This window comes from Equus caballus, chromosome 25, assembly GCF_041296265.1.
Source record: "Equus caballus isolate H_3958 breed thoroughbred chromosome 25, TB-T2T, whole genome shotgun sequence".
Classification (NCBI taxonomy): Eukaryota; Metazoa; Chordata; class Mammalia; order Perissodactyla; family Equidae; genus Equus; species Equus caballus.
The window spans coordinates 25,734,258-25,761,611 of NC_091708.1; the positions used below are offsets into that span (position 1 = coordinate 25,734,258).

At 40.5% G+C, this 27,354-nt stretch overlaps 1 long non-coding RNA gene and 1 pseudogene across 1 annotated transcript in view; both read left to right on the forward strand.

Annotated features, from left to right (window-relative positions):
• The window catches only part of LOC100630609 (uncharacterized), a 48,578-nt gene extending 22,984 nt beyond the window's left edge, over positions 1-25,594 (forward strand). The window contains exon 3 of the long non-coding RNA XR_011432577.1: positions 25,042-25,594. This is a non-coding gene — a long non-coding RNA (uncharacterized lncRNA). The remainder of the gene's footprint in view (positions 1-25,041) is intronic.
• Positions 22,637-23,294, forward strand: LOC138915111 (adapter SH3BGRL pseudogene; annotated as a pseudogene).
• Positions 25,595-27,354: the final 1,760 nt, after the last annotated feature.

The window sequence follows — 27,354 nt, forward strand, 5'->3', positions numbered from 1 at the left end:
CTGGGAGTCTGAAATACATGAGATGAGAAACAAAGGAAATATGGGAGAACCAGAAAATTAGTGATGAAATGGCAGCATCAAGCCCTCGTGTATCAATAATCCCTCTAAATGTAAATGGATTGAATTCTCCAGTCAAAAGACACAGAGTGGTGGGATGAATTAAAAAACAAGACCCAGCAATATGCTGCCTCCAGAAAACACACCTCAGCTCCAAAGACAAACACAAGCTCAGAGTGAAGGGATGGAAGACAATATTCCAAGCTAATAGCAAACAAAAGAAAGCAGGTGTTACCATGCTTATAAGATAAAACAGGTAATGAGAGACAAGGAGGGGTAGTGTATGATATGAGGGACACTCCACCAAGAAGACATAACACTTATAAATACTTATGCACCCAAGACAGGAGCACCAAAGTACATAAAGCAACTATTAACAAACCTAAAGGGAGATATTAACAACAACACAATAATAGGAGGGGACCTCAACACCCTACTTACATCAATGGATAGATCATTCAGGCAGAGAGTCAACAAGGAAATAGTGGAATTAAATGAAAAAACTAGACTGGATGGACTTAATAGATAAGTATAGAACACTCCAGCCAAAAACAGCAAAGTACATATTCTTCTCAAGTGCATATGGAACATTCTCATGGTTGGAAACAAGGCAAGCCCCAATAAATTTAATAAGATTGAAATCATATCCAGCATTTCTTCCAACCATAATGCTATGAAACTAGAAATCAATTCCAAGAAAAAAAACCTGGGAAAGTGACAAATATATGGGGACTAAACAACGTGCTACTGAACAACCAATAGATCATTGAGGAAATTAAAGGAGAAATGAAAGAATATCTGTAGACAAATGAAAATGAAAACATACCATACCAACTCATATGGGATGCAGCAAAAGTGGTCCTAAGAGGGAAATTTATAGCAATATAGGCCCACCTTAACAAACAAGAAAAATCTCAAATAAGCAATCTTAAACTATACCTAACAGAATTAGAAAAAGAAGAACAAACAAAGCCCAAAGTCAGCAGAAGGAGGGAAATAATAAAAATTAGAGCAGAAATAAATGAAATTGAAACAAAAAAGACAGTAGAAAGGATCAATGAAACAAAGAGCTGGTTCTTTGGGAAGATAAATTTGACAAACCCTGAGCCAGACTCACTAACAAAAAAAGAGAGAAAACTCAAACAAATAAAATTAGAAATGAAAGAGGAGCAATTACAACGATACCACAGAAATATGAAGGATTCTAAGAGAATACTGTGAAAAACTATATGCCAATAAATTGGACAATGTAGAAGAAATGGATAAATTCTTAGACTCATACAACCTCCCCAAACAGAATGAAGAAGAAATAGAGAATCTGAATAGACCAATTACAAGTAAAGAGATTGAAACAGTCATCAAAAACCTCCCCCAGAATAAAAGTCCAGGACCAGATGCCTTCTCTGGAGAATTCTACCAAACATTCAAAGAAGATTTAATACCTATCCTTCTCAAACTATTCCAAAAAATTGAGGAAGATGGAACACTTTCTAACTGGTTCCATGAGGCCAACATCACCCTGATCCCAAAGCCAGAGAGGGACAACACAAAGAAGAAAAATTACAGACCAATATTGCTGATGAACATAGATGCAAAAATCCTCAATAAAATATTGGCAAACAAAATACAGCAATACGTTAAAAGCATCATACACCATGATCAAGTGGGATTTACACCAGGGATGCAGGGATGGTTCAACATCTGCAAATCAATCAATGTGATAGACCACATTAGCACAATGAGGAATAACAACAGAATGATCACCTCAATAGATGCAGAGAAGGCATTTGACAAGATCCAACATCCACTTATGATAAAAACTCTCAATAAGATGGAAATAGAAGGAAAGTGCCTCAACATAATAAAGGCCATATATGAGAACCCCCCAGCCAACATCATACTCAACAGGGAAAAACTGAAAGCCATCCCTGTGAGAACAGAAACAAGACAAGGGTGACCATTCTCACAACTCTTATTCAACACAGTAGTGGAGGTTTTGGTAAGAGAAATTAGGCAAGAAAAAGAAATAAAAGGAGTCCAAATAGGCAAAGAAGACGTGAAACTCTCGCTGTTTTCAGGTGACAGGATTTTATAATAGAAAACCATAAAGAATCCATCAGAAAACTATTAGAAATAATCAAGAACTACAGCAAAGTTGCAGGATACAAAATCAACTTGCAAACTCAGTTGCATTTCTATACTCTAATAACAAACTAACATAAAGAGAACACAAGACTACAATTCCATTTACAATTGCAATAAAAAAATAAAATATCTAGGAATAAATTTAACCAAGGAGGTGAAAGACCTATACAATGAAAACTATAGGACATTATTGAAAGAAATCAATGATGACATAAAGAAATGGAAAGATATTTCATGCATATGGATTGGAAGAATAAACATAGTTAAAATGTCCACACTACCTAAAGCAATCTACATATTCAATGCAATCCTAATCAGAATCCCAATAACATTCTCCATGGAAACAGAACAAAGAATCCAAAAATCATATGGGACAACAAAAGACCGCAAATAGCTAAAGCAATCCTGAGAAAAAAGAACAAAGCTGGAGGCTTCACAATCCTGGCCTTCAAAATAGTCTACAAAGCAACAGTAATCAAAACAGCATGGTACTGGTACAAAAACAGGTGCACAGATCAATGGAACAGAATTGAAAACCAAGAAATAAAACCATGCATCTACGGACAGCTAATCTTCGACGAAGGGCTAAGAACATACAATGGAGAAAGGAAAGTCTCTTCGACAAATGGTGTTGGGAAAACTGGACAGCCACATGCAAAAGAATGAAGATAGACCACTATCTTTTGCCATATATAAAGATCAACTCAAAATGGATCAAAGACTTGGAGGGTAAGACGTGAAACCATAAAACTCCTAGAAGAAAATATAGGCAGTACACTCTTTGACATCAGTCTTCGAAGGATCTTTTCAAATACCATGTCTACATGGGCCAGGGAAATGAAAAATAAACAAGTGGGACTTCATCAGACTAAAGTTAGCTTCTGCAAGGCAAAGGAAATCAGGAACAAAATGAAAAGACAACCCAACAACTGGGAGAAAATATTTGCAAATCATATATCCAACAAGGGGTCAATCTCCAAAATACTTAAAGAACTCAGACAACTCAACAACAACAACAAAACAACTGATCAAAAAATGGGCAGAGGGTATGAACAGACACTTTTCCAAAGAAGATATATAGATGACCAATAGGCACACAAAAAGATGCTCAATGTCGCTAATCATCTTGGAAACGTGAACCAAAACTACACTAAGATATCACCTTATACCTGTAGAATGGCTATAATCACCAAGACAAAAATTAGCAAATATTGGAGAGGATGTGGAGAAAAGTGAACCCTCATAGACTGCTGGTGGGAATGCAAACTGGTGCAGCCACCATGGAAAACAGTATGGAGATTTCTCAAAAAACTAAAAGTAGAAACACTGTATGACCCAGGTATCCCACTACTGGGTATTTATCCAAAGAACTTGAAACCAACAATTCAAAGAGACTTATGCACCCTTATGTTCATTGCAACATTATTCACAATAGCCAAGAAGTAGGAGCAACTCAAGTGCTCATTGACTGATGAATGGATAAAGAAGATGTGGCATATGTATACAATGGAATACCACGCAGCCATAAAAAAGACAAAATTGTGACATTTGCAACAACATGGATGGACTTTGAGGGTATGACATTAAGCAAAATAAGCCAGACAAAGAAAGATAAATGCCGCATGATTTCACTCGTATGTGGAAGATATACACAGAGACTAAGAGAACTGATTAGTGGTTACCAGAGGGGAAGGGGATTGGGGGGCAGGCATAAGGGTTAAATAAAGGGACACATTTATTTGGTGACTGACAAATAATAATGTACAACGGAAATTTCACAATGTTATAAACTATTATGATCTCAATTAAAAAAAAAATTCCAACAGGGCCAGCCTGGTTCACACACTCCAATTTGGCAGCCTGGGGTTCTCAGGTGTGGATCTTGGGCGCAGACACTCATCATGACCTGCTGTGGCGGTGTCCCAGATACAAAAAATAGAGGAAGACTGGCACAGATGTCAGCTCAGCGACAGTCTTCCTCAAGCAAAAAGAGGAAGATTGGCAACAGATGTTAGCTCAGGGCCAATCTTCCTCACAAAAGTAAACAAACAACAGAAGTACAACAATTTGGGTTAGGATTTCACTTACAGTCAACTTTGGCTGGTGTCAAAACTTGAGGTTGCAGATTAATTAATTCAATTTATAAGAAATATTGGCTATGTTAACATAATTAGCAAAGGTAGTCCTCACTGTCAACTGAGTCAGCAAAATCAAACCAATAGCACGTCTGACTTCATTCTTTCAATTCAAATTAATATATCAATGTATATTTTATAGATTTTGATACTTTGAGGAATATTAACAAAAACCATTGAGAAATGCATTTTAGAACACATCTTACAAGGTAGATTATTAAAGTGATAAAGTCAAATGACATGTAAATAGTTAATTTTTTCATAACTATGCAGTAAAATATTGTTTCCATTATAAGTTTATGAAATGAGAAAAATGATATAGTATGCCTTCAGCAAATGTATATGTTTACATCTATCAAATTCTGGTGTTGGGCTTTGAGGACGGTTAAGAATATATGTAAAAATCAGAAATGGATACATTAATTTCATCAGAGTTCATGATCAAACTTTTCCTATATACTTAGTGAAACAGAAAAGAATATATTGCTAAAATCTGATTGGTCTGCTAACTAGCATGTAATTTTATTTTTTGTTAATGGAAGTAGAAAAGAAAGCATTTAATAAGATAAGACTTGACTATAATTTGAATAAAGATCTTATATGATTTGACAAGTTATAATTACCATATTGATTTATGTAAAACTTACCTAAAAGAAATTCTGTAAAATATTTAACCTTGATTTTATTTACTGCATCTGATAATACCTCAAAATTAAAAAGAATCAGCATCCCACCAACAAAAGATGGGCAAAGGATATGAACAGATATTTCTCCAGACAACACATACAAATGACCAATAAGCACAGGAAAGGATGCTCAACATCATTAGCCATCAGGGAAATGCAAATCAAAACCGCAATGAGATACCACTTCATACTCACCCGTATGGCTATAATCAAAAGAAGGACAATAGCAAGTGCTGCCCTGTACACTGCTGGCAGACTGTAAAATGGTGCGGCCACTTTGGAAAACATTCTACCACTCCCCAAAAGGTTAAACATAGAGTTATCATATGATCCAGCAAATCTACTCTTGGGTATATACCCCCCAAAATTGAAAAAATACGTCTACAAAAAACTTGAACATGAATGTTCATAGCAACATTATTCATTATAGTTAAAAAGTGGAGACAACTCAAATGTCCATCAACTGACGCATGGATAAACAAAATGTGGCATATCTGTACAATGAAATATTTTTCCACCATTAAAAGAGATGAAGTGCTGATATATGCTACAACATAGATGAACCTTGAAAACACTCTAAGTGAAAAAAGTCAGACACAAAAGGCCCCCTATTCTATTATTGCATTTATACGAAATGTCCAGATTAGGCAGATCCATAGGGATAGAAAACAGATTTATGGTTGTCAAGGACGGCAGGGAGGGGAAATACAGAGAGTGACAGCTAATGGGTATGGGGTTTCTTTTTGGGGTGATAATGTTCTGGAATTAGACACTGATGATAGTTGTGCAACCTCGTGAATATACTAACATCCACTGAACTGTACACTTGAAAGGGATGAATTTTATGGTATATGAATTATATCTCAATAAATTTTAAAAAATTGGCTTAAAACAGTTTCTTCAATTTCATTTTTATTAATATTTTTAATGGTATTTCAGTTATTTATGTAATATAATTTTACAATCTTTTTTTATTGTCTAATTTTAGGCCTATTCTTACCGTAAGGCTATGATCCAACTTTTAAGTCATTAAAAGGTTTTTTTTTTTTTAAAGATTTTATTTTTTCCTTTTTCTCCCCAAAGCCCCCCAGTACATAGTTGTATATTCTTCGTTGTGGGTCCTTCTAGTTGTAGCATGTGGGACGCTGCCTCAGCGTGGTTTGATGAGCAGTGCCATGTCCGTGCCCAGGATTCAAACCAATGAAACACTGGGCCGCCTGCAGCGGAGTGCACAGACTTAACCACTTGGCCAGGGGGCCAGCCCCTAAAAGGTTTGAAATATATTTTTCCATTGTGTAAATTTTGTTAAAAATAGGTAATAGAACAATCACTTACATTCTTGCTTTTCACTAAACAGTTAGAAACTGCTCTGGAAGCAATTTCTTAAATAATCGTAGCACATGATTTAGTTTATAATTATGCCTACATTTATGTGCTTATTATATCAGCAATGATCTTCCTCACCAGAAATTTCCATGAGGGTAGGAACTCTGTCTGTTTTGACTCTCCAGCACCTACCAGTCTGTGTGGCAAGTAGCAGGTATTCAATAAAGATTTGTGAATGAATGAATGGATGATTAGTTAAAAGAGCCAGAATTTCAAAGTCTTTTCTAAAGCCGTTTGGTACATCCTGATCAGCAATAAAAGATACTAATACAGAAGTGAGGTAAGACGGAGAGAGCTATGAAGAACACCAATTGCCTAAAATCGACTCTTCTTCTGTTTTGAACATTTGTCCTTTTAATCTGTTGAGTGTCTCTGGTCATCTTCCAATAGTTCTTAAAGACGGCCAACTGTTATTTTGGGTTCATAGATGATTGTTCTTTCAGCGTCTTAAACTATTTTTCATCTGGGCTTCAGACGAAAACTAAATCAAGTAGTTAGAAATTCTCCAGTTCTTTTCTTCTCTAATTTGGGGCTTTAGTTCCTTTTCATTGTGTTTATTTTTCCCTTAGAAGTTTGAATGTACTTTTTCCTTGCTCTTGAGGGCAGTGTAGCGTAGTGGCTAAGAGCACAGGCCCTGAAATCAGACTGCACCTTAGTCCTGGCTCTGATGCTTACTGGCTGTGTGACCTTAGTCTCTCAGACCTTATTTTTCTCATCTGTAAAATGGGAATAATATTAGGACCTACCTCAAGGGTTGCTGTGAGGCCCAAATGAATTAATGTGTGCAATATGTTTGAAATAGTCTCAGGGCCAGCCCTGTGGCTGGGTAGTTAAGTTCACGCGCTCTGCTTCAGCGGCCCAGGTTTTAGCCAGTTTGAATCCTGGGTGCGGACATGGCACCGCTCATTAAGCCATGCTGAGGCAGTGTCCCACATGCCACAACTAGAAGGACCCACAACTAAAAAATATATATATACAACTATGTACTAGGGGGCTTTGGGGAGAAAAGGAAAAATAAAATCTTTAAAATAAAATAGAAAATAAAATAAAATAGTCTCAATACATGTTGATTTCTATTATTATTAGCCTGATGGAGAAGTCAGAGGTTAATTAATAATCTTCTAGTTGTCAAGTTGTAGAGTCAACTCTTCCTTGTTTCTTTTCATACTGTAATCAGGGCTTAACATCTCAATCCTATTTTTGTGTTCCTCTTAGTCTCTGGAAGCTCTGACTCATTGAAAGATTTAGTCTTTATTGGCCAACTGAGGCTTTTCTGAGAGGGGCAGTGAGGATGGAGAAGGGGATTAATATTCAGGCCATTCGAGGGCCTATTAAAAGAATCGTGCTTTTTCTTTTCTTTCTTTCTTTTCTTTTGCTGAGGAAGATTCACCCTGAGCTAACATCTGTGCCAATCTTCCTCTTTTTTTATGTGGGTTGCTGCCACAGCATGGCTGACAAGTGGTGTCAGTCCACACCCAGGATTCGAACCTGTGAACTTGGGCCCTCGAAGTGGAGCATGCCAAACTCAACCACTACACCATGGGGCCAACTCCAGAGTTATACTTTTTAAACAGGAAGAAAAGAGGACTAAGCAACGAGGGCAAGATGAGGTAGAGTGAAGAAGTGGCAGTGGAATGCATTACTTAATCTACTTAAAGGACTGCCACGTTGACGTGGAGTTGACTTGTTCTTCGTGGTCCCAGAAGAAAGAGCTGGGGCCACTGGATGTAAGTTTTGCTTTGCTATAAGGAAGGAACTTTTAATAGTCAGAGCTTTCCAAACCAACCTCAGTACAAGCCACCAGCTTCGCTCTCTTGCTCTACTACAATAATCTCCTAATTTGTTTCCCACGTCTCTAAGGCCCCTCCAATATGTTAGCCACATTGCAGCCAAAGTGATTCTTTTAAAACACAGATATGATCAAGTCTTTTCCCTGCTTATAACCCTTAAATGACTTCCAGTTATTCTTGGAACAAAGACCAAAACCTGTATTATGGCCTGTAAGGCTTACCAGTTCTGGCCTTCCCTATCTCTCCAGCCCCATCTCACTCGACACTCCCACTTACTCACAGTGTTCTGGTCACTCTAGTTTTCATCATTCACTTCTTCAAGCTCCCCACAGGCCTAGAACATGCATTTATCTCTGCTCCTGACCTTTCACTTCCATTTTTTCTAATCAATGCCTACTCTCCCTTCAGATGTTAACCATCCTGTTCTCAAAGAAGCCTTCCTTGAACTTCCTGTCTTGGTCTATTAGATGTTCTCATGGCATCATGTACCTTTCCTTTGCAGTTCTTTCCACTGTTACAGTTTAATGGTATTTGTATGAATTTTTGATTAATGCCAAAAAGGTCCATGAGTGTAGGAATCTTGTTGTTTTCTTTTTATCCTCACCTGAATCCTCAGCATGGGGCACAGTGCCTGATACATAGGAAGTGCTCAATAAATGCTTCTTGATTGAATTCACGAACAGATGACTAAAGAGCTCACTGAGTTGTTTAAGTGGGAATTGTACTTCTTCCACTGGAGAAGTTTTAAGCTGAGGCTACACAAACTCAAAGCTTCTTTTAGAATCTGAGTCTATAATCCCAGGACCCTTGTAATAAAGGTTTACTTGGTTAAGAAAATGGTAGCAAGCTCACTGAATTGCTGTGGCCAACCTCTCAACCACTTGCACATCGTGTAGTTGAAAACTGCCAGAGTGCCACTTAGTGAGCAGAGGAAATGCTCCTTTTTCCCATTCATCTTTGGTCTTTCATTTTATTATGTGCACTGCTCAGCTCCAGGGGGCACCATTCACATAGACTATGATGTTGATGGTGCCTAGTGGAATCGTGCTGCTTAGCATCCCAGGCCTTCAGGTGTGGTTATTAGAAAGGGGTTTAGGCTAAAGGAAAAGAACCAGTAGAAAGGAACTGGTTGAAGAATTAGGATGGAGAGGAAACAAGAAATGGATCAAGATCCTACAGTAAAGCGGAAGAGATGGAGGGGTGGGTCTCTCTTTGAACTGAAGAAGGCTGAGGAGAAGAAGACAAGATGGGCCGGTTGTAAATGAGATGTTGTGTAGCAAGAAGGTGCCCTAGGGGAGAACATTTTGTTTTCTGGACAATTTGAGCTTTTAAATCAGAGACAAATACTTTTCCACTGAACATGTTTTGGGAAAATATTATATGAGGTAAGTTTTCTCAGATTTATCACTTTTCACCAAGAAAATGAGACCTGCTCTAATTGATTTCTGAAATCAGAGGTTCTTGACTTTGTCCCTCTGTCGTGTAGGAGGCCAGCAAGACCAGGTTTTTATAGGGTTTGGGTCCAGAGGACAATCATTCAGTCTCTCCTAATGTGGGAGAAGTTCCTGTCTACTGGCTCACTTCCCTCAATGTGGGAATTCTCTCCTAATCCCCTATTAGCTCACAGCCCTCTTTTTCCAAAACCCTAGGCTTATGCCACTCTGTTTTGGTATCTTTGGACCTCAGCGCTTCTTAGTGAAGGCCTCAGTTTTTCTTTAGAGATAGGAGGGTAGGGCTCAATCTCTCACCATCTTACCACCTGTGAGGACGGGGACACTGGAGCACCCACTGTGTGTTGAGAGAAGAGATCAGACATTGGAGCCTCCAGTTCAGGTGTTTGCTAATGGCCCCAATTTGGGCCAACAATTCTTCCATATCAGACATGAAGTCTTGGCTCAGAAGATGGGGAAGGAGAGTGAGGAGAGTCCCATTATAAAGGATAAGAGAGAAGCAGTCATTTCTGTTAAGACAGGGGACAGCTGGCAAGATAGGGTACCTACAATGCCACTGTTGAGGCCAGGGAAAGAATAGTGAAGGTGTGTATATGCACGTGTGTGTGTGTAGTGGTGACAGAGATGTTGAATCTGGGATTGGAAGGGGAGCACAAGTGGGTCTCAGGAGTTTAGGAGGCCTGCAGGTTAAAGAACAGGACTCTAGGGCCTGTAGGTTGGGGACTGAGAGGCAGTTGAGACTGAAAGAAGGTTCAGGATGCATATCAACAGACTAAAATCTGCATAGTCACATTTTTTTGGGGGGGGGGGGTCATTTTTACCACTCCCTCCATAGGAGCTGCTCAGAATGAGACACATCTAAAGCTCCGAGAAAGGACATGCAGTGTAAACTGAGTACAAGTTTTTCATTCACATCTTGCACAATGTTTGTTACAAGTGCATTGTGGGGCTTTCCCATCAGCACCTTCTCCACGGCCACTCACCCAGTGTATAACAGTCTTAAATCATCTGGTTAGAACTGACTAGGTTTATTAAGGTCTTTTACATAAATCTTCCAGCTCAGGAGCAAAGCTGAGAAGAAGACCAGGATTAGGGAGGGTGAGTCTGGTTATTCATCTCTTCCCCTAAGCCACCCTATGTGAACACAGGAGCTGCTACTCCTTAACCCCCTTCCTACCTCGCAGTGGTGTATATTCTTTATTCTTCTTTTTCACCTAGGTGTCAAAATAGCTTTCCTTAACTTGTTCTGAAAAGATAAGAATGAACCGAGAGAAAAAAATTTAACCTACGTAACATTTAGGGCTAATGCAGTGTTTTTTTTTTAAGCTTTATTTTTAATTGTTAAGAATAAGACAAACATTCTGAGCTTTTAAAAATGAGTGCCTAGATTGGGTCCCCCAAGAAGCAGACTCTGAGGCCGAGATTTATGCGCAGGAGGTATATTGTGGAGTGCTTTGGGGATCAACACCCATGGGGGAGTGAGGGAAGGGGGTTCAGTCAGAGGGTGGAGTTGAAACGTGATGCAGTTGTAATAGAGGCCTCAACTGATTTTATGGGGAGCTGGGATGTTTCACCTTGAGGCAAGGGGGCCAAGCCTTTATTCTTCCCTTCCTACAACGCTGCTCAGCCATCGGATTCAGGCTGCCCTGGAGAAGGGGGTGTGCCTTTGGGTCAGGCAGCTTCTTCAGCCGAAACCAGGTCCAGAGAGGGACTCAGCTGAGAACTATCAGCCATCAACCCTCAGTGTCTGAGGGGATGAATGCCTCAGTCCTGAAAGGGAGAGCTGGAGAGAGTATCACAGCATCCACTACAGCGGGCACACAACAAGAAGAGGCAATTCAAACAGGGAGAAATCATTTCCATGGTAAGAGTGTGAAACAAGTGTCCAGCCTCATGAATAATGAAAAGTGTGCAAAATTAAATAATATACTACTCACCCTATCAGATCTGCGATCGAAAACAAAAGATTGGTCATGAATAAAGGAATTACAACCATTGTACTCTGAGATCCCAGGATGGTGAGGGTGATTGATTTAAGACTTGGAATACTGATAGCAGAAGTCATGAGAATAAATGTGATGGCTCAGAAAAAGAGTGCATAAAAAACAGAATAATCCTACTAGCTGGGAGGAAAATTAATATAAGATCCACAGGACAAAATGTGTTTAAGAAAGCTCTATACCATTGTGCCTGGAAGACTTTTTCCCATGTGAATTTACAGAATTTACAAATTCCCAATTGAATTTACAGAACTGCCCCTATAGCAGGGGCAGAGACATTTTGGTGAAAATTCCTAACCAGAGGGTAAAGAAATTTGGCTGTTTAGACTAGCGGGAGGAAGCTTGAAAGGCAAAAGAGTGGTGATGAAGTTGGTTGTGAATTAAGGTATGCAATGACCAATTATCTTTCATAGCTATCAATGACAAAAAAGGGGAGAATATTTCTGACCTCCGGGCTTAAAATGTAACCTAGGCCAGAGAGGGAAATAAAATTACACCTCTGTTACCTATCCGAGTTCCAAGTGCCATGAAGGAGAACTGTAGTGGATATTGTGCTAACTGGAGAAAGGTTATGCCATCTACAGCAGAGACCTATGCACTATTCAGAAAGCAGTTTCTGGTGTCCAGTCTAGAGGAGATGGAGCATCTGACCAAGGGGTATCAGATCACCACACAACCAGAACTGTCCATCATGAACCATTTTCTTTCAGACAGCCAAACTGTAAGATCGAGTGAGCCCGGCAGCAACCCATCCTAAGATGTAGGTGGTACACTGGGATAGGGCACAAGTAGGGCCAGAGGGCACAACTAAGGTGTATGAACAGGTGGCCCAGATCCTGTGTCATCATGTACGTCTCCCTCAGCACCAGCTGCACGAGGGATCTCTTATGACAGCTGATGGGGGAAAAAGAAGTTGAGCTTGGTTCACAAATGGGTCAACTTCTGCTGCACCAGAACACACTCAGATGTGGTACTGAAAGATAGTAGTGGGGAAATCCTCTCAACGGGAAAATTTCTGGGAAGTATACCTTGTCATATGACTTTCCCAAGGCATGAAGATACATGGATGGATTCATAGGCAGTAGCCAGTGGTCTGGCTGGCAGTTTTGGGGCCTGGAAGGAGACAGATTAGAAGATCAGGGACAAGGAGGTCTGGGGAAGAGGCATGTAGGTGGACTTACAGGAGGTGTGAAGATCTTTGTTTCACACATACATTATCCCACCAGAAGCTAATTCATTATAGAAGAGGCACTATACAACAAATGTAGACAAAGTGAATCAGTCAAGGGACATCATTCGGCCTCTGTCATTAGCTACCTGTATGTTTGTACGAGTGCTTTAATAGGGTAGTCACGGTGGGAAGGAGGCTATGCATGAGTTCAACTGCTGATCTAGCTATTGCTTCTGGTGAAGTGCCAGCCTGTTAGCACCAGAGACCAACACTGAGCCCCTAGTACAGCATCATCCCCTAAGGAAACTAACCAATTGCTTGGTGCCAACCTGACTACATTGGATCCCTTGCACACTAGAAGGGGCAGCTATTGTCTTGACCAGGGTCAACACATATTCTTTATATGGTTTATCTTTCCTGATTCAGGGCCTCAGCCAACACCACTATCTGAAACCTTATAGAGTGCTTGGTATCAGCAAGGAACCAAAGCTCAGAGTTCCACTTTACAGCAAAAGAGAAATGGTAGTTGGCACATGATCATGGAATCCTCTAGTTCTATCACATATTTCATCACCTAGAAGTCACCTACATGGTAGAACAGTAGATTGGTCTTTATAAGACCAGCTAAGGTCTCAGTTTAGAGTTAACACCCTATAAGGATGGGCTACCATCATCCAGGACACCCTAAATCAATGACCATTATATGGTGCTGTTCTCTGTCCCCAAAAGGTAGAAAACATGGATCTGGAAACTAAAGGATGGAAGTAGGAGTGACCCCACTTACCATCACCCCCAGTGACCCTCTTGGGAATCTATGTTTTCCATACTGCACCTTTAGCTCTGCAGCTCTAAAAGGGGCCACTTCCATCAGCGGACACAGTAAGAATCCCACTGAACTTAAAGCTATGGCTGTGGCTCAGGCTCTTCCAACCCCATGTGCCAAGAGAACAGCAGGCAAAAAAGGAAATGCAGGGGATAATCAGGGCTGCAACTACTCAATGGGGCAGCAAAGGATAAGTGTGGTGCTCGAGAGATCCATGGATTGCCTCTTGGCATTCCCACGCCCAGTTTTAACGGTAAATGGACAAGTGCAGTAGCCATAGCCTGACAAAGACATAGTAGATTTAGGCACAGACACCTTAGGGATGACGATCTGGGTCACTTCACCAGGTAAGCCACTTAGACCATCAGCATGGTGAGGGAAATGTATAATGGGAGGTGGAGGGGGGAATGATGATGAGTATCCTTATGGCCTCAATTTAGCTGTGGCAGTGGGGTCTGTAGTCTAACCCACTAAACCTTCTCTTGTAAGTTTCCTAACAAATCAGGTCAACCAGAATTATGGAAAGCCATTCCCATGGATCTGAGAGTTACAAGAGGTGAGCTGCTATGGATATTGTGGAATTCACTCAGATCACTCAGATTCCCTCTTTAAGGCCAATGCATCTAATCCCCAGCTGCTGGGGATTTCAGACACCACCTGCCCACAGCTGCATCCCTCACTCGTAATTGCACTTGGAACAAGGAACTGCTTTGCTCAAGTTTCTGCACCCTTCGCAGGGAGCATCGCCTAGCTAACAACTGGCTACTAAAAGGATACAAAGGACTCTTTGCTTTGCTTCAATTTGGGACAACTCCAGAGGTCCATACCAGACTTGTTCAGAGCTGTACAACTCCATAGCTAAGGTGTTAACTGCAATCCCATTGTGGGTTTCCCGCTCCCTCTGCCCTTTCTTGCCTTCCTGATTTTCTTACAGGGCTACCTCCAAGAACACTCTTTGATAAACTTTCTACATGCATTCCCTGTTTCAGAGTCCATCTCCATGAATCAGTAGTCTGTCAAGGATGATCATTGGTTGATGGAACCCAATAGTGCCAAAATAGTTCTTTATGTAATGAAGAAAATCATTTTAATTGTTTACACAAGGATTCTTTTCAGGCAGAGTAGTGTCTTTTGTTCAGGAAAATATCTTGATAAACTGATTGATAAAGAATGGGACTCAAGAGCAAGAATCACAGCAACAAAGTAGAATAATTAAATCGCTCTGCTGCCATAAAGAGTGGAATTTGTTTGGGGAGGTTAGAGACGAAAGAATGGAGAGAGATGGTACGATTAGAGGAGGTGTTTTATGCAGGAGAATCAGCCAGCAGTTGGTAGTTAAAGGATATTTGTAAGAAAGGAGATATCTCAAGTTCAATGTGAGGTTGCTGCCATTACTGAACTTGCTCCAAATTTTTGAGAAAATATAAAACACCTAAATTGTTTATGTAAATAGGATTTCTGTGAAAATTGTGGAAGGAGCTGAACAGAGAAAGGCAGCCCACAAGGAGGCTGGAGCTTGGAAGCTAAGAGGACTTGAGAACACACCTCCCTGGGAACTTGTAGAAATGTTGAAAAAGCTTTGGATTTCCATAGACTGTAGAAAGGAGGTTCAATCCAGTGTTCTCTGGAACTTAAAGGGCAGCATCTAATATCTGGATTACACTAACACAGAATTGATCCACCAGGGAAGTTTGAAAATGGAAGTGACTTTAAATTTCTGAGACTGAAGTGGGAATTCTTGGAAAGAGACTATGGGTATTCAAAGCAAAATTTTGCATCACTTGAGGATATCTGATCAAAACCATATGGCTGTCTTGGGGTCCTAAAGGTAGAAAGGGCAGGGATCTCAGGTCTGGATAATGTAGCCAATATTTCTTTGGTGATTTCTGAGGCCAGAATTGGCTCCTTGGAGAAAACTCCGATGCCAGGCCATCAAGAAGCTGATAGGAATCATGAATATGAAGTTCTTTTCAAGCGCTGCTGGGCCTCCTTATCATAATAACACTCTGTTCTCTGCTAATCATTCTATGGCAACTGCCTTGCAGCTTTCACTCTTGAAAGCATTGTGTGAAGTGAGGCAGCTGTGAAGTCTTCAGAAAGTAACCTGTTAATGGGAACGTATCTGTCCCTGCGGCAAAGGTGCCAACGGAGACAGAGAAGACCCTTCCTGGTGTCTCCAAAGGAGAAAGAGCAGGGAGGAAGCCCTCAAAGTTACATCTACAGGCTTTATCCTCTCTGGGGTCATAAATAACATGGTCTTATCCTGAGGGGAGACCTCATTTTGTCCATGGCAGTAATTTAGAGACTGTGCTATGCCCCTGAGGTTTTTTGGAGTGGTCATTCCTGACTATGTGAAGCTTTTGCCAACTATGGATGGAGGGTGCGTCTCTCCTGTGGCCAGCTGCCCTCTTCATGTCCACACTGGAGTAGCTCTGAAGGAAGGTTCAATGGGCAATGTCACCTTCCTTCTAGGCTAGCCTCAAATCCTACCTGTGCCCTGTAAAGAGCTTACTGACTTTGCTGTTATTCCAAACCTTCAGGCAGAAATCTGCTTGGTGTTTGGTTTTTAGGGTAGTATGGCATTTGAAATATGTGATCAGAAAAGTCCAGGCATAGTTGGGAAGAAAACACACAGGATTATGAAGTCTAATTTTGTCTTGCAAATCATGTGAACACAAAACTTAATCATGCTATATTTGCAAAAATACTACTCTTAGGTAAGTGGCATGGCGTCCTTTGTTGGTACATACCAATTCCTTCATTCAATGAACATTTATTGAAAATCTGCTTGTGCAAAGTACTTGCAATTTTGGGGAGACCGTCTGCAAGACCACTCTCACTTTTAACACCAAAGGCAAGTTTGGGAGGTTTCCCAAGATGACCCTCATGTTTGATAATTCACTGGAGGATTCACAGAATTCACTGTAAGCTGTTATACTCACAGTTATGCTTTATTATAGCAAAGAGGTACAGATTAAAATCAGCAAGAGAACAGATGCCTAGAACAGAGTCCAGGAAGGTTCTAAGAACAGAGCCTCCAGTTGTCCTCTCTCAGTGGAGTCATGAATAGGCTACTCTCCTGGCAAAAATATGTGACAATATGCATGGAGTATTGCCAACCAGAGAAGCTCACCTGAGCCTTGGTATCCAGAGTTTTTATTGGAGGTCTATCATGCAGACATGATTGGTAGCTTATGTGGCTGACCTATAGTCTCCAGTCCCTCTGGAGGCTGAGCTGATACTGCTTGGCTTAAAACCTCCACCATAAATCACACTGTTAGACTATCTGGTGTGGCCCAAGACTCCTAGGTACACACAGATGCTCTTATCAGATAGGATATTCTGAGTCTAGTGATCACCTCCGAGTAACTGAGGGAAAATGCCAGACTTCCCTTTAAAGAGGTTAATTCTTTACTACACAGAAATGTTCTAGGCTGTAGGGAAATGTTCTAGGCTCTGCTCTCAGCAGTAATCAAAACAGATAAAAATTCCTGCCCTCTTGGAGTCTACTATCACATTTAGAATAAAGCCCCAAAGATACATGCTCCAAGCCCCTAGTGGCTTATTAGCCTGAAGTACATTATTTTCCTAGAAACAGTTCCCCAAACAGTCCTAGACATTTCCAGGGATACTTGCAAATATACCCTAAATGTTACTCATACTAGGATCATGTATTCTCTTAGAATCCTGGGAAAAAAGAGTAGAGGACAGATGTCTTTCTTACAGATGAACAGAACACCTGGCAGCATTTCCTTCAGATGGGGTTCCCACAGCTGAGCTGTTGAGTTACTAGCGAGAGAATTCTTTGTTTTATACTTTAGCTCTCTCCTTTGCATAGTGATCAAATGGTGGAAATCATACCCTGTGCTTGGAATGACTACTCGTTCCAAACTCTAGGCTTTGTGGTTCCACCTGGTCTGTTCTTCCAGCCTTCTTTCTCTGTGGTAGTGCTCTATCATTCCAGTTTAGCCTCCTTCAGGGATGTGGTCCATTGGATAGATCTGAACACCTGTTCTCTGCTGTTGGGGACCCAGGGAACTGGTGTCCGATTCGTAGCTGAAAAAGCCAAAGTGGTCATGGAACAGAGTTGAGCCTGCATTTGGAAAATAACTGCATTCCCTCCAACGGGTGGGCAAAGCCCAGGAATTCTCAGAAATGGTGTAGAAATATTGGCCAGGATTAATAAGAATCCTGCCCAAGAGTACAGCATGCCAGGGGAGATTCTAGGACACACAACAGGAAGATGCTGGGTATGGAGTACAGAGAGGAAGAAGCCAGTCAAAGGAGTACTGTGTACAGCATGGCGGCGGTGGTCAGAGGCACCTCTCAGGAGAATCCACAAGAGAAAGGGTCAGCTTTAAACACCTGCCAAGTCCAGAGAGCACAAAGCCATCTTGTGACAGTATTAGCCAAGTGTGAACTTTTTCACTCCTCCCTGTTCCTTCTCCCTCTTTGGACTCCAATCTCAGAGGGGCCAGAAGCCCTTAGGAATCTGAGAGAGGAGCCATGTGGAATAGAGAAAAAGATAGTTCCCTGAAGCCTGCAGTTTGCCTGCAGTGACCTTTGCTCAGGGAGAAGGGAGAAGATGTATCTTTGCAATGAACATTGAAGTATCGATTAACATATTGTAGTGGACATTCTAATTTCATAATTAAGACTACGCCCGTGACTTAAAGTAAGCCCTGGCATGTAAAGGTGTGTTTAATTAAATGATCCACTGTTGATGAGGACTCTCTGTACAGACAGAAGAAGGAGAGCGGTTTACTTCTAGCTCTCTTTCTTCTTGCATAAAGTTTTGATCTTATCTTCCTTGGCCTGCAGCCACCCCCGCCCCTCACATGGTTTTGAGATCTTAGATCAGGTCAGCCAGGAGCATCCCGCAAGCCTTGTCTGTTTTCAGCTTGGACAATGTCCCACTGAAGCCAGGTACCTGAGGGTCACTGTAAATATTCAATAAGATTACCTTTTGACTTTGTTATGAAAAGAAGTCAATTTTGTTAATTTGCTGTTTTCCTGTTTATCCTGAGGGGTAACTCAAGGGTCACAAGGATTTATGAGCTTGTTTCATATAAGAAAGAGAATGCCGTCAAGGATCACCAGATAACAAGCTTGCAGCTGCTTTGAGGCCCAGAGATCAGATTGCCTAGGGGCTTTTCGTGAGTGAAAGAAACACAGACTTCCCCTTTGTTTCTCTGGAACTCCTCCTGCCGTATCCCCTAGCTCTATAAAGACTCCCTGCTTTCTTCTCCTGTTAAGGCAGATTTGAGAGAAGCTGTCCTCCCACCTTCTTGGTCACTTCGAATCAAAGCTTTTTCCGTCTCCACACACCAATGTCTCAGTGTTTGGCTTACAGTGCATCGGGCACACTAACCTGAGATTAAGAGGTTCAATATCACCATAAGAATCCACTTTATTTGGGGGGCATATGTTCTTAAAGTAGTAAATATGTGCTTGTTAGCATTCAAGCTCCCCCCACACAGCCAGTCTCTCCTGAAGTTTGAGTAAGTACATGGCTGGATCCTTAGAAATCTGTCCTCATCCTTTTTTGCCTAGGCTCTTGCATTAGATTGCCGTAGGTCTCCCTGACTCTGGACCCTTCTCTACAGTGCTCACTGAAGTTCTGATCACATTACTCCTTCGTCTAAAACTCTTCTGTGGCACCCTATTTTCTGCAGGAGAGAAGCCCCCAAGTCTCTTAGCATCAAGAGCTGTTGTGGTGTAGCTTCTATTCACTTCTCCAGTTTGTTTCTGACACGTCCTCACAGTCCCTTTTCACTCTGGCTCAGAGAACTAAGCAACTTGTCTAATATCACTTTCAGATCAAAGTTTTGAGGGGCTTGCAGCTTAAGCAATCATGCACCACATAACGGTGTTTTGGTCAATGACAGGCAGCATGTAGGACAGTGGCCCCATAAGATTAGTGGCATACAGCCTGAGCGTATAGTAGGTTATACTATCTAGGTTTGTGTAAGTACACTCTACCATGTTTGCACAATGATGAAATAGACTAATGACACATTTCTCAGAATGTATCTGTGTTGCTAAGCAACTCATGACTGTATAATTTTTGGGATCTTCTTAACAAAATTCAAAATTACCCAAACAAAAGTAGACACCGAAGTGAGTACTTATCAAGAATGAGAAAATAAATCACAACAAATTAACAAATTTCACAAAGCTAAAATACACCTCAAACATCACAAAATTCAGAAAAATAAAATACTTTTCTTAATTAACTATCTGACACATCTCTGTAATACTTTTTTTCCCCTTCAGGTCTGTTGCACACTCTTTGATCACCTTTTGATGTGACAATAACTTTTTGTGTGTGTGTGAGGAAGATTGGCCTTGAGCTATCATCTGTTGCCAATCTTCTTCCTTTTGCTTGAGGAAGATTGTCACTGAGCTAACATCTGTGCCAATCCTCCTCTACTTTATATATGAGATGCTGCCACAGCACGGCTTGATGTGCGGTATGTAGGATTCTGTGCCTGGAATCTGAACCTGTGAACCCCAGGCTGCCTAAGCGGAGTGCACTAACTTACCTACTACGTCACTGGGCTGGCCCCATGACAATAATTTTTTAACGGATAATTTAGAAAAGTTTCTTTCTACTTCACAATTCATTGGTAATGTCTTGTAACTTTCTGGGATTTTGTCAAATGTGGGCACCATGCAGTTTTTACCTCGTCTACCAAAAAATACAACCCTATTGGCCATAGTGAACTTTTGTTAGAAACTTCAAGTAACAGATCAGTGATCAATCGTACCCTAGGAATAATCTTCCCACTTTTTTTTCCTACATCATTGATTTTTTCCCCCATGATATTGACTTTTTAAGAGAATAGGCCAGCTTTTTAAAAATTATTTTGTTGAGGTCATACTGATTTATAATATTGTGTAATTTCAGGTGTACATTATTATATATCCGTTTCTACATAGATTGCATCATGTTCACCACTAATAGTCTAATTTTTATTGGTCACCGTACATATGTGCCCCTTTACCCCTTTTGCCCTCCCCTCACCCCCTTCCCTTCTGGTAACCACTAATCTGTTCTCTTTATCTATGTGTTTGTTTGTCTTCCACATATGAGTGAAATCACACAGTTTGTCTTTCTCTGTCTGGCTTATTTTGCCTAGCATCATACCCTCAAGATCTATCCGTGTTTTCACAAAGGGCACAATTTTGTCTTTTTTATGGTTAAGTAGCATTCCATTGTGTGTGTGTGTGTGTGTGTATACACACCACATCTTCTTTATCCATTCATCCATTGATGGGAACTTGAGTTCCTTCCACATCTTGGCTATTGTCAATAATGCTGCAATGAACATAGGGGTGCATAAGTCTCTTTGTATAGCTGATTTCATGTTCTTTGGATAAATACCCAGTAGTGGATAGCTGGGTCATATGATATTTCTATTTTTAATTTTCTGAGAAATCTCCATAGTGTTTCCCATAGTGGTGCACCAGTTTGCATTCCCACCAGCAGTGTATGGGGGTTCCTTTTCCTCCACATCTCCTCCAACATTTTTTATTTCTTGTTTTGTTAACTACAGATAGGCTAGTTTTTTTGTTTTCGTTTTTAATGCTCTACTTTCTGGATTTGTCTGTTTCCTCATAGTGCTATTTAACCTGTTCCTGTATCCCTTGCATTTCCTGTAGGCTAGAGATGAGGGCTAAAGCCTTGATTATCTTCAAGTTAAACATTGTTGGCAAGAATTCCTCATAGGTGATGCAAGGTACTTCATACTGAATCACTCAAGGAGACACTAATCTCAGATTGTTCCACAACTGGTGATGCTTAATTTAGTCATTTGGTTAAGATGGTGACCGCCAGATGTCGCCATTGTCAAGTATATTTTTTGCTCGCAATTATAAAGTGGAGTCGCTTGAAAAATATTCTCATTGACAAACATTCTTGTTTAGAGTTTTAAAGCACACCCCTCCCCCCCACTGTAATGGATTTGGGGGTCTCTTTGTCATCTTGATGCAGTGCTCTGTAATTCATCTTTAAGTGGCTCAAACATGTAGAAATCAGAAGGCACAGCATTATGCTAGACACCAGACTGTGGGTTTTCATACGTTTATATGTTTCATCCATTGCAATCACATTTCCTTTTGGTGCTCCTCAGCAACCTTTTTTTCCGAAGATCATCAAATCTTTGTTATAAATAAAAGCTGATAGTGTGTGTGACTTTCTTAAAAGAATGAGGTGTGTCACAATGGAAAACATAAATCAGGCAATGGTTTTAGTTAGAGAAAAGTGATTAAAATTTTAGAAAATTAAAATTCAGGAAAAATAATCGAAAAGGCTTTATAGACATTGCTAGTGATTTAAAGAAAATGGGGAAAGAAAATTCTCAACTCCTTTCTACCAGTTCCCAGAGCCTTATGAGGTGTTTCAACTTTAAAGAAAAAGAATATCCTCTTGTTTATTGATATTTGCAACAGGTGGTGCTATAGGAAGGGCCCTGAAGACCACCAGCAACTCTTGAGAGTGTCTGTTTCCATACAGCCTCACCAACAGGGCAGGTTGCTAGATATGGAATTTTTGCCAATATGATGGGTAAGAATTTTATCTCGGTATAATTTTAATTTGCATTTCTCCTCTGAGTGGGCCATTTACCTTTATTCTTCTGTGATCTGTTCATATTTCCCCCCCCCCCCATTTTTTCCTTTGATGTCGTTGATTACTTTCTTTTCAAATCTTAAAAGGTTTTTATAATATTATTGACACTAACACTTTGTGATACATTACTAATTTTTTTTCTCAGTTTGTCACTTATCCCTTGATTTTTCTTATAGTGTTTTTTGCCATGAAAAAGTTTCCTGGCTTTTGTGTAGTGAATTTTATCAATATTTTCTTTTATTGCTCTATTTTGAATCATAATCAGGCAAGTTTCCCTCACTGCCAGAATGTAAAGGAATTCATCCAGATTTTCTTCTAATTCTTATTTTTTCCCTTCATATAGCTCTCTGATCCATTCAAAGTTTATCTTAGTGTTATCTTTTTCCATGTCTAATTAGTTGTGGCAACGCCACTTATTAAAATTCTGCCCTTGGCTGCAGCTGCTCTCCAGCTTTTTCAGGACCCAAACAACTGCAGTTGCTGTTCCGAGGATGGTGACCCGTGTGTATATTTCATCTTCCTCTGGCTGTCTGGCGATTAAGAAGAAACAGCAAGATGTGCTTGGTTTCTTAGAAGCTAACAAAATAGGATTTGAAGAAGAAGAGATTGCATCCAATGAAGAAAATTGGAAGTGGATGAGAGAAAATGTACCTGAAAACAGTCAACCAGCCACAGGGTACCCCCTGCCACCTCAGATTTTCACTGAAAGCCAGTACCGTGGGGACCATGAGGACTTCTTTGAAGCCAGAGAAAACAGTGCAGTGTATTCCTTTTTAGGCTCGACAGGCCCACCTGGTTCAAAGGAAACAGAAGCTCAGCAAAGCAGCATGAAGCTTAACCATTCCGCCTTAAGCATCTTGAAAAAGGGATCTCCATTGCTTTTATAAAATAACAAAATTATCTTGGCTTCAAAAGAAATAGGCTTAAGGTTGAAATAATAGATTAGTTGCTGTTTTTGCATGTAAGCAATCAAAATGAAAACGTAATTAAAATGTGAACATTATGATGAGGAGAATGGGGGATGAACATAAATTTTTCAGTAGACGTCATAGAATAGTATTATCTGCCAAGGCATTTTATGTACTTCAATGACTTTAAAAAGCAAACACGTTTCCCCTTTTTTCGTGTTATTATTTCAGCTTAAGTATATCTGTAGCTCTACACTGAGGAGTTCAAAAAAGAGAGAGAGAAAGAATCTGTCTCTTATTCCCAAATTGCCTCATTAATTTTAGTGAAATACGCACCTTTTTGATGTGACATTATTGTGATCAAAAAGTAGTTTCAAGTAATGTTTATGTGTCCAACATTATAATTTCCTACGGCAATTATAATATTCCCATTCTTTTGTAGCTGAAACTTCCATGTACTGAACCACAGGTTTTCAAGGCTTCTAAATGTAGCCTTTTATTGCATATTTCAGCAATCAGAACAAATAACTTCCCCCCCCCCCACAAAAAAGATGCATTCAGTTGATAAGTCCCTTGCTTAACTACACAGCTATGATGCAACCATGCTTCTAAGTTGCTTGCCCCAGTGAAATATGCACATGTATGTTATGGAAACGGGATGGCAAGTAAGTTTAAAATGGCATACTTTTGCAAAGAGCTCAGACTTTTAATTAACTATTATAAAATAGGTCAGCGTTCATTGCCCAAGACTGGTTTTCCTTGGATCTTGGTTGAAAAAATCTTCGAGATTTCCCCCTTATAAAACAACTGTGATCATGAATGCCACCCTCTCTCAGATGTTTGATCTCTTTGTTCCAGCTTAGGCACATGTTGTGTGAATCCACTAATCTAAGCAGAGAGAATCTTTTCTATGCCTCTATTGCAGTGAATGGCACAAGTATCAGATAGAGGGGTCAGTTTTTAAAATCTTAATTCTGAAAACTTCTAAGAAGACAAGAAACATTATGGCTTAAATCACTTACCCAGAAGATGTACATATTGTACTTTAGTTCCACACCACTTTATTACTAAAAGCAAACTCCTTTCCCTTTATATTACTTTATCATATCATTTGCTGTATGCAATTCTGTGCTCTTTGCCCAAGTCAACGTATAATGAAGACATGGCTTTGTTTACTGAGATTCAAACTTCATGTCACGCTTTAAAATAAGCTGAGTACTTTTTAGAAACAGTAAAAAAAGAAAATTCTACCCTTTCCCCACTGACTGGACATGCTGCCTTATTTTATATGAAATTTCTATATGCACTCGGTTATATACCTGGATTCTCTGTTTTGTTTTTTCTCCACTGGCCTTTCTATTTAGTCATTTGTATGTTCCTTGGTTGATGCTTGATTAATTCAATGGAATAGACTGAATTCCTTTAAACCATTAGTCCCATTCATGAACAGGAAGGGTACATCCCATGATGAACAGGAATTTTTAAGTTGGTCCTAGCTCACAGACATTTGGACAGGCAGGCTTTCAACACCTTCCTCTCAAATCCTGTTATTTATGGGGATGGTTATCTTGACTTCCAGAGGGCATGTTTAACCCCAGGAAGTCTCACTTAAATCTTAATTCTCAAAGTACTGGTATGAACAAGGCTATAATTCCTCAAGGCTTCCCATTTAATACCACTGTGACTTAACACCTATAGGTTAAAAAGATTTTTAAAAAGATTAAGGCAATCTTTTTAGTTTTATACTCTCTATATCCACGGAATTACTGAATAATTTCCTGCGGTCTAAAACATGGCCACAGGTATCTGTCCTCCCAAAATAGTGAATATATGTTCCTTTATTTTCTTTTTTTTGAGGAACATCAGCCCTGGGTTAACACCTGCTGCCAATCCTCCTCTTTTCGCTGAGGAAGACTGACCCTGAGCTCACATCTGTGCCCATCTTCCTCTGCTTTATATGTGGGACGCCTGCTACAGCATGACTTGCCAAGCAGTGCCATGTCTGCACCCGGGATCCGAACTGGGCTGCTGAAGTGGAATGTGTGAACTTACCCACTGCGCTGGGCTGGCCCTGTGCATATATGTTCTTTTCACAGTCCTTTCTTTCTTTCCTTCTCTCTCTCTATATAATATTTGGATTATTAATAGTGATTATTTAAATTTCCTGTATCCTTATTTTTTGTTTATTTGATCTGTCATTTTCTGGGTTAAAAAATTCTATGATGATGGGTATAGAGTTTTAGTGTTATAAGATGAAAAGAGCTCCGGAGATGGATGGTGGTGATGGTTGCATAACATTATGAATGTTTTTAATCCCACTGAACTGTATACTTAAAAATGGTTAAGATGGTAAATTTTATGTTATGTGTATTTTACCACAATAAAATAAAATCCCATTATGATTATGATTTTACCTATTTCTGTTTAGTCAAGTCTTATATGTAGGATTTGAATGGGAAAAAGCAGAAGAAAATGTACAGTATGACATCATTGACATAAAGTTTTTAATTCATGCAAAACATGCTATATATTTTCCAAGGAGTCACGTATATGCAGCAAAAGGCTTAACATATGAATGGGACAAGAAAAAGGAAAAAACATTTTTTTTCAAGCCCAAGGTACTTAGAATTTAACCCTGGGTGCACCAGTGTCTTGCAGAGAGATGCAGAATCATCTTCCTTCATAGACTGGCTCCTAAAAAGGCTCCTGAACCCATCAGCCCCTAAGCCCCCAGATCAGGGGCTGCTCCTTCCCCTTCCACACAGCTGGCACATTTGACTCACCTGTAGCCTGAACTTGGGCCTAGGCTCCAGCTGAGGGCTAATTAAAGGAGGAAAGTATTTGAGCACATGAGCCCTACCCTACCAGGACGTCACAACTCTTGGCCTTGGCAGCTCAAAGAACAGTGAACATGGGCTTCAGGCTGCTGGCAGTGGGCTTCCTGGCTGCAAGGGAGACTTCAGATGGCTAAGCTCTGCCCTAGGGTCTGGAAAAATGGCCCTGCTCTCTGTCTCTCTATGGACTCATCATGCTACATCACTCATGGTGCTCGACTGAGGGGCAGGTTGAGACCAGCCTACAGCACACAGGACAGATCAGGCCTACAAACCAGTCTTATTTGGTCCACACAATCATGGCATTACTTTAAATCAAGACATTTCACGTATATCTCCAGGTTCCTGGCTTTTCCTGGAAAGGTATGAAGTCCTGGCAGTGTTCATCCACAATAGCTCCCGGAGGTCAGTAACAGGACCCCAGCAGCAGCTCGCTTCCCTGTCAATAGTCAGTTAGCTGTAGCAATGAAGGTGTTTTTTCCCCCTCCATTTATGTTCTCTCCTTTCGTCTATTTCTTAACATCACAACACAACAAAACACACCAGAGGCTTCTTTTTACCTCAGAGCTTCCAACTATGGATGTCATAAGCTGAGGCTAAAGCGTGACCACTTGCTTTGGATTCTGTGCACTCTTAGGTGCCCTTGTCTAGGCTGCGTTGCTTTACCCATAACAAAGGACGTAGAAGAAAGATATTTCCGACCACAAAAGGAAGACTCGAGTTGGAGAAGGATTGAGAATTGGAAGAAAATTGTAAGAGAATGATATGTTGGTGAGTGTTCCTGAGTGACCCTGAGCTACTTCCTTCTGCTACCCACCCTTGCTGAGGAGTAGGGTCATGATAGAAACCCCAGGTGAGTTTCATGGGGTCTGGAGAACAAATGTGACTTGTATGTAAGTTCTGTTTATGATCCTAGGCTAGGAAAGAGACTCGTTCACTAGGATAACTGAAGCAGAGTGGGAACCGTGACAGGGCTCACGAAGGCCAAGAGAAAGCCTGACGTAGTGCCCCCCCATCCCCCCCTATAGTGTCTCAGGGCTCCAGAGTGTTGTAGGAGGGCATGAGAAATTTCCTTGTTGCTTTGGAATGGCAACTCTCCCATAAAGAGAATCCACATACCTGGAATAGCCCCATTGTTAGGAAAAGAAGCTGACTAGAGACCTGTGTAGTGGAGGGAGAGGAGATGTGGGCTGAAGATGCTTCAGCAATGAAGGCAACGGGGATGGGTGCAGATGAGCAAAGACTAGCAGGGGCTGAACATCTCTGAAAGCTGGTGTGAGCGAGTATTGATGATAGTGGACCAGATGCCTCTTCCCCAAAGTCAGAACAATACCAA